The sequence below is a fragment of the Loxodonta africana genome, chromosome 20 (genome assembly GCF_030014295.1).
Source record: "Loxodonta africana isolate mLoxAfr1 chromosome 20, mLoxAfr1.hap2, whole genome shotgun sequence".
NCBI classification, from domain to species: Eukaryota; Metazoa; Chordata; class Mammalia; order Proboscidea; family Elephantidae; genus Loxodonta; species Loxodonta africana.
The window spans coordinates 47,730,616-47,742,161 of NC_087361.1; the positions used below are offsets into that span (position 1 = coordinate 47,730,616).

Below are 11,546 nucleotides of genomic sequence, written 5' to 3' on the forward strand. Positions count from 1 at the left end.
TATACCTTTGATTAAAAATTTATTTCATTAATTGTACAAATGATTTTTCCCAAGCCATCGCATTGAAATATTGCTTTCAAAAAGAATTTTGTCATTTATTTTAGTTTAAAAATTATGGAAAATAGCATTTAAAAAAAAAAAAAAGACCACCATTAATTGATTACGTGAACTTGGAAAGGGTTATTTACGTGTTCACTTTCCTCACCTGGAAACCCTGGTGGCTTAGTGGTTGAGTGCTACGGCTGCTGACCAAAAGGTTGTCAGTTTGAATCCACTAGGTGTTCCTTGGAAACTCTATGGGGCAGTTCTTCTCAGTCCTATAGGGTCACTACGAGTCAGAATCAACTCAACGGTAACGGGTTTGGTTTTCTGGTTTTTTTCCTCGCCTGCCAGATGGCAGTAACAATCCTTGGTAGTTACAGAAACTTGTGGAATTTCCAAATGAAAGGTGTTATTGGTGCAATATACAATAACTTTAATCGCCTGACAAGTGCAATCAAATGTTTTCCTGCAAAGTTATTTGCTCGTTGCTGTTCTAAACAAGTGTTCTTTGCCCATGAGTTAGAATTAAGAGCTTTTCATTTTAATCCACGCTTAACATGAAATATGTCTCTTTCTTACCATTTGATCAAAGGCTTATTTCAATGTTAATAGGCTCCACGTCCATATTCCATTTTATGTGAATCTGAAGCTCCCTACATTTAACTAACAACAAACACGCAGGCTCCAAAACTCAGGTTTTAAAGATCTGCTCAACATTTTTGTCTCTCTCCAGATTATACAAATCTTTCACATTTTACTAAAAATTTCCTTGGAGCAGAACAAATTTGAGTCTTAACTTTTTGAGGCCTTGTTTACACAGGACTTATTAAAAAAAAAAAAAAAACTTCAATATATTAATTTCTCACATATTTTAACACTTTAACATTTTTAAGGCATTAACATTGTTCATCACCGCCGTCAACTATTATCAACGTACAAAATTTAAATCAAGTGTGTATCTCACCCTCCTGATATAATTTAGCAGAAAGGCAATAAGAAATAATAAAATAACAGTTCATTATATTTGTTTAGTTCAATTCCATTAAAAAATACTTGCAAAATTACATATGTTTGATTCTCATGCACAGTTGCATAGAATTTGTACTGGATTATGACCAGGATTCCTTCCCACTCTTCACATCCTACATTTTTGGAACTCTTTCATGTTACACCAGGCTAGATAGAGATTACAGTCTCATTTGATAATGCTCTTAAATGGGCATGACTGCTTTACTCATTTCTCTGGGCGCCATTTTCAAGAAGAAAGTTGACTTGAGAATTTGACATCAATCCAAGGAGGTCAAATAAAAATACATGACTTCACATTAGATAGTCAACAATTTGAATAATCTGAATTTGTTTCTCTCAAATGCATGACAATAGTGCATAAGTAAGTCAATCCATGTTACAAGAAAATCATGTGTGTTTTGTTTCAGACGTTGGATTATTTAAGAACAAAGAACAGTTGTATAAACTATTTTGTATCTGAATGAGAAGTGGGAAGGAAGATAGCAGAACTGTACAGAAAAGTGTGGGTCTAATATAAGGAAGATAATAGTTGATAGATTGCCAGTCTAGGTAGTGAGTGAAGTAGACAAGGATTTTGCCAAGAAGGGTACAGACACCGGGCTTAGAAGGTAAACTGTGTTGTGCAGTCATACACTGCCAGGAAAGGGGCGGCAGATGAGCTGCTCTCAGCTGTGGAGGGGAGATGTGTAGAGTTCTCTCAAGATCCCCAAAATACACACTTTTTAGACAAAGAATCAGATGATTATCTGGTGAGGTGAGAGAGCTGATTTCAGCTCATGACAGTATCACCCACACAAGGAAATGTTGGTACAGCTGGAAAGGACAGAGAACAAAGGCCAAATTGCTTTCTGCAAGAAGATTCAGAGAACACCTCTCCAGAGCAAATACTAAAAATTAGAATAGATTTTCCAGAAATGAAAGAAAAAAAGTGAGGTATCGGTATGAACTCATAAGGTATTTTATATTTAAAAATACTGGACAGACTCAGAAAACATGGCTGACTCAGTAGCAATAGCATCACTAGCCTTAAAACATCATTTCTCAACCAAGGCACCAGGGCTTCTTAGAGAAACAACTTGTTCTAAGGCTGTGAAAGATAAACCTGAAACCCCTTGTCATACCATGTAGAAAAGAAACTATAAAAGGTTATCAAGGTTGAGTCAAAAAGCTACAGGAGTCCACTTGAAAAGGCCTCTACGGGCCAAAGATGGGGCAATTTTAATATCAACAAAGATATCTTCAACGGGCCAAAATAGATCAAATAATGTTTAAAAGATCACCTGTGGAGAATGCTAGGGAATCAACTCTTTATTTTGAAAACTGATAAATAAGGAGAAAATATCTAGCATATGGAGTCCCTGGGTGGTGCAAATGGTAAACACACTCATCTCCTGAAAGACGGAGATTTGAGTCCACCCACAGGCACCTTAGAAGAAAGGCCTGGCAATCTATGTCTGAAAAATTAGTCATTGAAAACCCACTGGAAGACAGATCAGCTCTTACACACGTCGGGTTGGAATCAACTCAGTGAAAACTGATTATTGTCATCTAGCATTTATTCTGCCTTTCTAATAGTAACTATACAACTGGATAACCAAAGAGCCAATGAAGTGAAATGTCTCTTTATAGAAGTATTCTAACTAATAAAGAAGAAATAGAATTAGGACATCATCGCCTTGTAACCCTTCATGAATTAATGGATCCAGTCATTAATTACCAACCGATCTCAAAAAACAGACAACCAATTATTAAGCTCTTCTTAATGGAAGAAAATATTGCCACTTATGAAGTAGGCTTCCCAAAATAACTGACAGATAGAACTTCTACAGAAACCTATCAATTAACAGAAAAATCAAAGCAGGCAGGCACATGTAAAACTATAATACCAAAGAAACCAAATTAATGGTCATTGAGTCATTTCCAACACTTGGCAACTCCATGCATTTCAGACTAGAACTGCCCTCCACAGGATTTTCAATCTCTTTTACCTTTCAGAAGTAGATCATTAGGCCTTTCTTCTGAGTCTGCTGCAAAAGACCTCTTTAAAGTGTTCAAAAGCAAAGATGTCACCTTAAGGACTAAGGTGAGCTTGAGCAAGCCATGTGTCATCTAGTGCTGCGATAACAGGAATACCACTACTGGATGGCTTTAACAAAGAGAAATTTATTCTTTCACAGTCTAGTAGGTTACAAGTCCAAATTCATGGTGTCAGTTCCAGGGAATGACTTTCTCTCTCTGTCAGCTCTGGAGGAAGATACTTGGCCGTCAATCTTCCCTGGTCATGGAGCTTCTTAGGCACAGGAACCCCAGGTCCAAAGGATGCACTCTGCTTCCAGTGCTGCTTTCTTGGTAGTATGAGGTCCCCAACTCTCTGCCTGCTTCCATTTCCTTTTTATCTCTTGAGAGATAAAAGGTGGTGCAGGCCACACGCCAGGGAAATTCCCTTTACACTGGATCAGGAATGTGACCTCGGTAAGGGTGTTACTATCCCACCCTAATCCTCTTTAACATAAAATTACAATCACAAGGTGGAGGACAACCACACAATACTAGAAATCATGGCCCAGCCAAATTGATACACACATTTTTGGGGGGACATGATTCAATCCACAACACCATGGTATTTTCAATCACCTGGGCTATGAATAAGGAAGACTGAAGAATTGATGCCTTCAAATTATGGTGTTGGTGAAGAATATCAAATATACCATCAACTGCCAGAAGAACAAACAAATCTGTCTTGGAAGTAGTACAGCCAGAATACACCTTAGAAGCAAGGACAGTGGGATTTCGTCTTGCTTACTTTGGCCATATTATCAGGAGGGACCAGTACCTGGAAAAGGACATCATGCTTGATACAGAGTCAGAGAAAAAGAGGAAGATCCTCAACGAGATGGACTGACACAGTGGCTACAACAATATGCTTAAACATAGCAACAATTTTGAGGATGGCACAGGACAGAGCAGTCTTACATTCTATTGTACATAGGATCACTATGAGTCAGAACAGACTCACCAGCATCCAACATCATCAACTACATATACATGTACAGAGACAAAGAGAGAATAGATTACCAAAGAAGCCGTGGAGTTGGTTGGAGTCATAAGTGGGAAGATTTGATGGGGAGAGGGTACATGCAAGATATCTGAAATGTCTAAGAAACAGTGTCCATCTTATAATCCATTAAGCTGTACTTTTTTTGTGTGTGTGATTTCCTGAATTTATGTAATATTTCACTATTAAAAAAAAACTATTACAAGGTTAAAATTCAAAAAGAAGTTTAGGAAATACAGATTGAGCACTATTAAATAAGTTTCTTTACCTTGGGAGCTCTCTGAGCCTTTAAAATGCTAGTGCACATTGTGAATCGTCAGGACGGTGATTTAGCTTGCAACATTTAACAATCTAATTTGGCCAAGGAACTCTTTTCTCTCCAAACACCTATTAATAGTTCTCAGGACACTGGCGATCCCTGATGCACAGCTCAGGAAAGGCTCATCTATTTAATACATCAGGGTAGAAAGCAAATACGTAGATCCTTTTATATATATATATATATACATATATAATATCTCAATACCAACTATTAAATAACAAAGGCTTAACTTACTAACCACTCAGTACAGACAATTTTAAACACTTTATCCCATGCTTGTCAATAAGAAGTTTTATTGAAGCTGATAATATTCCAGTTCTTACTGAGCACTCACTGCCTTCATTTAGAAATGAAGTTTCAGTTACTGGTTTTCTGGCAATACCCGTTGCTTCGTTGATCATTAAAATAGAAAATCCTTTTCAGTAAGAACAATGAGCCTATGATTTAAGAGTACAAAATTAAGGCCATTAAATATGCCATTAAAAGCTCAGCATTTGAGTAGTTTTATAACAGTTTTGTTTTCTACTATAAAACAATAGCTGTAAAAAACTCACTTAAGACTACTTGTTCTCATTAATCATGCTTTGTCATAATATATCATCACACAATACAACGTAGAGATAACGGGTTTTAAGGTAAACTTGCAAAGATTTTAGGAATTCAAGCTGAACTTTCTGTATGCAATCAAAGTGCTCTGGCTGTATGCTGGGTATTCCATTGCTTAAGAGGCAACGTAATCCCAGCAAGTGCAGACGGGACTAATGCCATGGAATATGGAGCATATGAAAATGGACAGAGGGCCCAGAGTGCTAAACCAATGCTCCTTCCAGGGGACAGATCTCTATCACAAAGAAATTCAAAACAGTTTATTTTTTAACTGGGTGAAATGTTTTCAAGCCATTTGTTTTTGTTTTGACCCAAAGATAAATAAGGCCAAGTGAGGACGAGGAATTTTCAATCTAGGGTTCTTTTCCATAAAATCAAAGTATGTGGGAAGCTCATATTCTTTATGTTAGAAGTAAGAAATTAATATGAAGAAACTTATGTCAAAGAACAAACTCATTGAAGGCAAAAGCGTGTTACGTGTACCCAGGTGGTCTCTAATACCCTCTGCCACTAGGCCATGATGAAAGTAGGCTTCAGCTCCCTCTTTAAAAAAATCTACATAAAAATGCCCGTTCTCTCTACTACAAAAGAATTCATATAATGGAAATTTTAATAAAAGTCTTGCTTGAAAAATGTAATGCATTTCATCTAAGTTCTACGATTTTAAGCATAGGAAGCTTTGCTCTATCACAGTCCTTGGGAAGCTAAAGCTGTGTGGTCACCTGTGTAAGGAGCTGCTTCTGATAATGACATCCTTGAGGTATATTTAGATAACTAGACCCTTAACGCCAAACTCCAACAGTGAGCAAATTGGGGTGAGGATTCAGTATACAGTCCTTTTTTAATATTTAGTACTAACTTAGGCAAGTGTGCCACAGTGGTTAAGAGCTCAGCTGCTAACCAAAAGGTTGGCAGTTCGAATCCACCAACTGCTCTTTGGAAACCCCACAAGGCAGTTCTACTCTGTCCCACAGTGTCGCTATGAGTCAGAATTGACCCCATGGCAACGGCTTTGGATCTTCTGTTTTTGGTTAGGCAGTTGGGCTGAGCTTTTTGTTGTTGTCGTTGTTCCTTTGTTTGTTTTTTCCCCAACTTCAAAATAAAAGAAGCTTAGTGAACCATTAAGAGAAAAATAAGGACTATAAAGAAATAAGTAACCTCTGTCTAAGCCTTTCATAAATAGGCATACTGTATTTTTGTACAAATAACTTAAGCCTTCCAAGTTTGTTTGCCAACCTCGCCCTCTCCCCTCTAGGTATTTTTGTAAGCACCGCTATGCCGAATTTTTTTACACATGGCTGTAGAAGGTGTGCATTATTTGGGTAAAAATACAGTGATTATACAAGCTACTCTTATACAAGTTCCACTTCTAACTGCAACTGAAAACTTTTCAGAAGAATGCATAATGCCTATAGTGAGTTGAATGCATTCATTTATTCATTCAAGAAATATTTAAGGAGAGCCTTCTAATTGCCAGGCACTGAGTGTGCTTGCCACTGGGGATGCAACAGGAACAAGGAAGGCATAGTTCCTGCTGTCACAGAGTGTGAAATTGAAGAGGAAAGTCAGATGAGTAAAAAGGCAACTGATATTCCATTGAGCAGTGAGTGCTGCTGAGATGCAAGTGCAGTGCACCAAGGTGGGTCCATCCTACCAATACCAGTTGTGGTTGAGTTGATTCTAGCTCATGGAGACCCCATGTGTGTCAGAGTAGAACTGTGCTCCATAGGGTTTTCAGTGGCTGATTTTTTTTCAAAGCAGATTGCTACAACTGTCTCCCAAAGCACCACTGGGTAGACTTGAACCTCCAAACTTTCAGCTAGCAACCTAGCATGTTATCCATTTGTACCGCCCAGGGACTCCCTAAATGGGACTTTGGAGATGAAAGAAGACTCCTGGAGAAACTGCTCTCTAGGTTAAAACCTCAGGGAGTTAACCAAGCAACATGAAGGAAGAAGCATTTCAGGCAGAGGAAACATGTGCAAAAGATCAGGGACAAAAGAGAGTCTGGGAGTTTGGAGAATTAGAAAATAAGTCAATGGCTGAAGCCCAGGTGGAAGGGGTTGGTAGAGAAGAGGACAAGAGACAGGCACAAAGAGGTCTGGAGAGAGAACTCATTGTGACAGTTGAAGCCCACTGAGGGCAGTGGAGATCCCCTGAAGGTTTAAATGGCAGTGACTTGGTCTCATTTTCCTTTGGACTCAATCACTTTACAGGCCTGATGGCTGTTTGTTTTCAGTCGGCACATGGCTTCAGCGACAACTCTAGAACTATCTTACCTCTTACTATATACCTGCAATTTAAAAGAGGTATGAATGAATATTTACTTTCTGAGAAGAAGGAAGATGACAAGCTTAATTAGGAAGGCATCATCTGATATAGAGTACCTTCTCCATAGACCTGGCAGGGGACCTTTCGTTTAGACTTAGAATCATTTTGTAAATATTCCATTTAATTATATTCACATTCTCATAAACATTACTCTCATCTTACCATTCCATGGATTTAATTTTACTTCTGGTCAAGTCATACCTTTAAATCAGACCATCTTTTGGAGTATCATTTAATTACAGCATACAAGCCTTTAATCTCATACATCAGCCTAATAACATGGTTAGGTTATAGGTACTACTTTCAAATTTGATATTTTTTAATAAAACGAGCAGCTGATATTTGCCACTGTGTTACAAAATTCAAGGTTGACACAGGATGCCCTCAAAAATTATTTCTATTTTCTCGATTTTTCAATGCATTCATTTGGAGAGTTGAATTTGCTAATCAATAAACAAAGTTGAATTTGTTTATAATAATTTGTAAATAAGGTTGATAACACAGATTCAGTCTCCTTATGAATCACTAGCTTCTCTGAGTTAAAAAAAAAAAAAAAAAAAAAAACTGATCTAGTGCCATAATTGCACTAAAGCTTTGGAAAGAAAAAACTGAGCTGGAAAGAATTGTTGGCTTAATTTAAGTTCTGTTTCAAATGGGGCATCCACTCTCCCTGGTGGTATGGCAATAGAAACAGCTCGTTATATAAAGCACAGGACTCTGCTGGTTCTGTTTTAACTGAGACATTTATAAGTGAGTTTGGAGCTAGACCTAAGAATAGCAATAAAGTAACACAAGGTCTAAAAAGGCTTTTAGCAACAGAACCATAACTCTTTCTGATACAACACTGATTGTGAAAACTGATGTATTACATTTATAGACTAATATTCCTAAGAATCCTTAAAGCCTCTCTATAAGACAGACAAGCCCTATACAAAAAAGAGTTGACAATCATTAAAATCCAAAATACGCATTGCTATGATTAACCTTCTAAGAATAGAATGTCTTTAAATCCATTTCGGAGAACAGAATCAACATTTTTATTCCAGTGACTGTACCCACTATTAACGAAATGTTAAATATTCCTTAATTAAGCCAGTAAAGCCTGCTATTTATAAGCTCTGTGCCAGTCAGGGGATACAAAAAAATGAAAAGCCCCAGCCTCTGTCTTCCAAGCAACTGAAGTGAAAGACTCAGAAACACAGTTACAGAGCAATGTGGACCCGCAATCCAAGATAAACACGAGGTGATGTGGGAGCACTATGGAAACTTACCTTACTCGGCTTGAAGAAGACAGTGAAGGCTTCCTGGAGGAGATGACTATCAAGATGTGACTTCAAGTATGAGTGCCTGGAGAATGGTAACGAGGAGGGCGTTCTGATCAGCGGGAGAATCTCATGATCAAGGCAGGGTGGTATATTCCTGGAGTTACCAGCACTTGCTGAAGTATAAACACTGAAGGTGAAGCTGCAAATGTGGGCAAGAACTAGGTCCTAGAGGGTCACCTATGCCAGTTAGAGAGCTCAGACACTATCCTTTGGATGATAGAAAGCTATCAAAAAAGTTTGAAGCAAGAGAGTGACTTGGTAATTTTACATTTCAAGTATTCACTCTGGCAGTGAGAACAAGAGACCAGTAAGGAAACTTCTGGAGAAACAAAGATGTAAGATAACCAAAGCCTGTACTAAGGTAGGAGTAGGGTAGATGAGACAAATGAAGAAAGTTGAGCTGTGATTTAAAACATCAACAAGACAGAACATGATGAACATTCTAGTGGGCAATGGGAAAGAGGGTGAGGGTCAAGGATGAGCTCCAGCAATAAAAGAAACTAAGACTTTCACAGCTAACTTTTGCATACATTATAATAGCATTCTACCTTGGTGGTGCAAATGGTTAACGTGGTCAACTGGAACCAAAAGTCTACCTAGAGGTGCTTTGGAAGAAAGGCCTGACTACTTCTGAAAAATCAGCCATTGAAAACCCTGTGGAACACACTTCTACTCTGACACACATGGGGTTGTCATGAGTTAGAGCTGACTCAAAGGCAATGGGGGCCCATGATCTATAGTTTCTTTATCGTATTGATGAATTTGATTTCTTACTTTTGACTTTAAGATTTTTCAATATGTTTACAAATGAGATTGCTCCATGGTTTTCTTCTTTGTACTGAGTTTATCAGGCTTTTACATTTGGGTACTTTTTTATTTTTTAATTTTGTAATTGCTTTACAGAGACAGCCTAAGTTCTCTCTTGAGATCCAGGGGTAACTGAATCTTTGTTATGTGAATTCACTGAGTGCAAATCTCACTTGAGTTGGACATCTATGAAATGGCTAAAAGTCAGTGTCAGAAAAATCCATAGATAATAAAGATTTCCTAAAAATATTGAAATGCAAAATGTGAGTTTTATTTCAATTCAACAAATGCAATACAAATTCTAGGGCCTACTGTGTGTCAGATGATCTGTCGAGTGCTGAGAACAGAGACCAAGCACAGCCTTGACCTCAAGTTGCTGTTATTGTTGATTCTGACTAATGGCTACCCTATGTGTTCAGAGTAGTACTTGCCCCATAGGGTTTGCAAGGCTGGGACCTTTTGGAAACAGATTCCCAGGGCTGTCTTCTGAGGTGCTTCTGGGTGGGTTCAAACAGCCAACATTTTGGTTAGTAGTTGAGAACTTAACCCTTTGCACCATCCAAGGAGCCTTCTAGGAGCTCGTGGCCAAGTAGAATTTTCTAGCTAGGAAACCTCTCTATCATCGAATATTTATCTTTTTTGAATCTGACTTCATTGCCACATTTAGCAAGTGATATCATTTCCTTCTTAACTCTTTTCATTTCATAAATAGGAGCCATTAAATGGTGAAATGACACAATCTATTTCTAAGGAGTTTCCAGGAGAGCATTCATGCTTAGGAGTTGTATGCATTTCATTAACACTAATTTATTACATATGATCTAAAAGTTTCTATACCTTTCTCAATTGGTCATGTAAATAATTTCATCTATCAGACAATATCCTTTCCAGGGCAATAGATCTAATGTGGGACTAAAATGTAAATTGGTTCAGATGTTACAACTACATCATATCAGCCAGTGAAGGAAATCCATTTTCCAGACCACTTATGTTTGGCTAGAGCTCAAACAACATAATTCAGGCCATAAAGCTAAATATGTATCAAAGTCCATACATTTGAGTTCAGATTAACATACTCTGCTAACCATTCTCCTGATTTAAGGATTATTTTTATGATACAGAAAACCTTACTTTTCCTTTGCAAATATACCATGTGTCATATTTAAAGAGAGTAGAGCAGGGTGAATATTCACAAGAGCCCTTTGAGTTAAATTCTAAAACTATTAGCCTTTCTGCTGTCTGCTTTTAACAGAAGCAGAGCACAGCATAATAGCCAGATCGACCACAATTAGACCCCTGAATTAAAGGCAAGAAATGAGTCATGTTGACAGCTCTGGAACATTGCATTTCACGAGGCTCTGCGTACAGCTAGGTAGCACAGGTGTTCCTGTAATTGCAGTACAATGGGAAAATTCAGTGCTTAATGGCCTCAGAATTCCCCTAGTCATTTATGTGGTGGGAATGTGAAGATCAGGCATAAGTATTGCTTCCCTTGTCTATGATGGGATGTCATAAAGTAGAAGGCAGCTAAAAAAAAATTTGTCATTTGGCTGTCGCAACACCAGATTAAGGGAATGTATTTCACTTCTTTCTCGTGCAGTCCTAGTTTCTGTAATTATGTGCCTGTCATTTTGCAAATATAGAAAAAATATTTTAAGAATCCTTGTTCACAAAAATTTATATAGTCAGTATTATGTTCGCTTTCTCATATTAAAAAGATGCCCCCAAACTCTTGACACATCCCTAGCTAGCCTACTAAAAGTATCTTTAAGAATGTTCTATGACTCTGCACAAAAAAGTAAGTGGAAAAATGAAATTGTCAACAACACACATAAAAAGGCATCAAAATGACAGCACTAAACACATACTTATCTATAATCACGCTGAATGTAAATGGACTAAATGCACCAATAAAGAGACAGAGAGTCTCAGACTGGATAAAGAAACACGATCCATCTATATGCTGCCTACAAGAGACACACCTTAGACTTAGAGACACAAACAAACTAAAACTCAAAGGATGGAAAAA

At 37.7% G+C, this 11,546-nt stretch overlaps 1 pseudogene; it reads left to right on the top strand.

The window, feature by feature from the left end:
- The first annotated feature begins 755 nt into the window (after nt 1-755).
- LOC111750744 (U5 spliceosomal RNA) lies at nt 756-865 on the top strand (annotated as a pseudogene).
- The last annotated feature ends 10,681 nt before the right edge of the window (nt 866-11,546 follow it).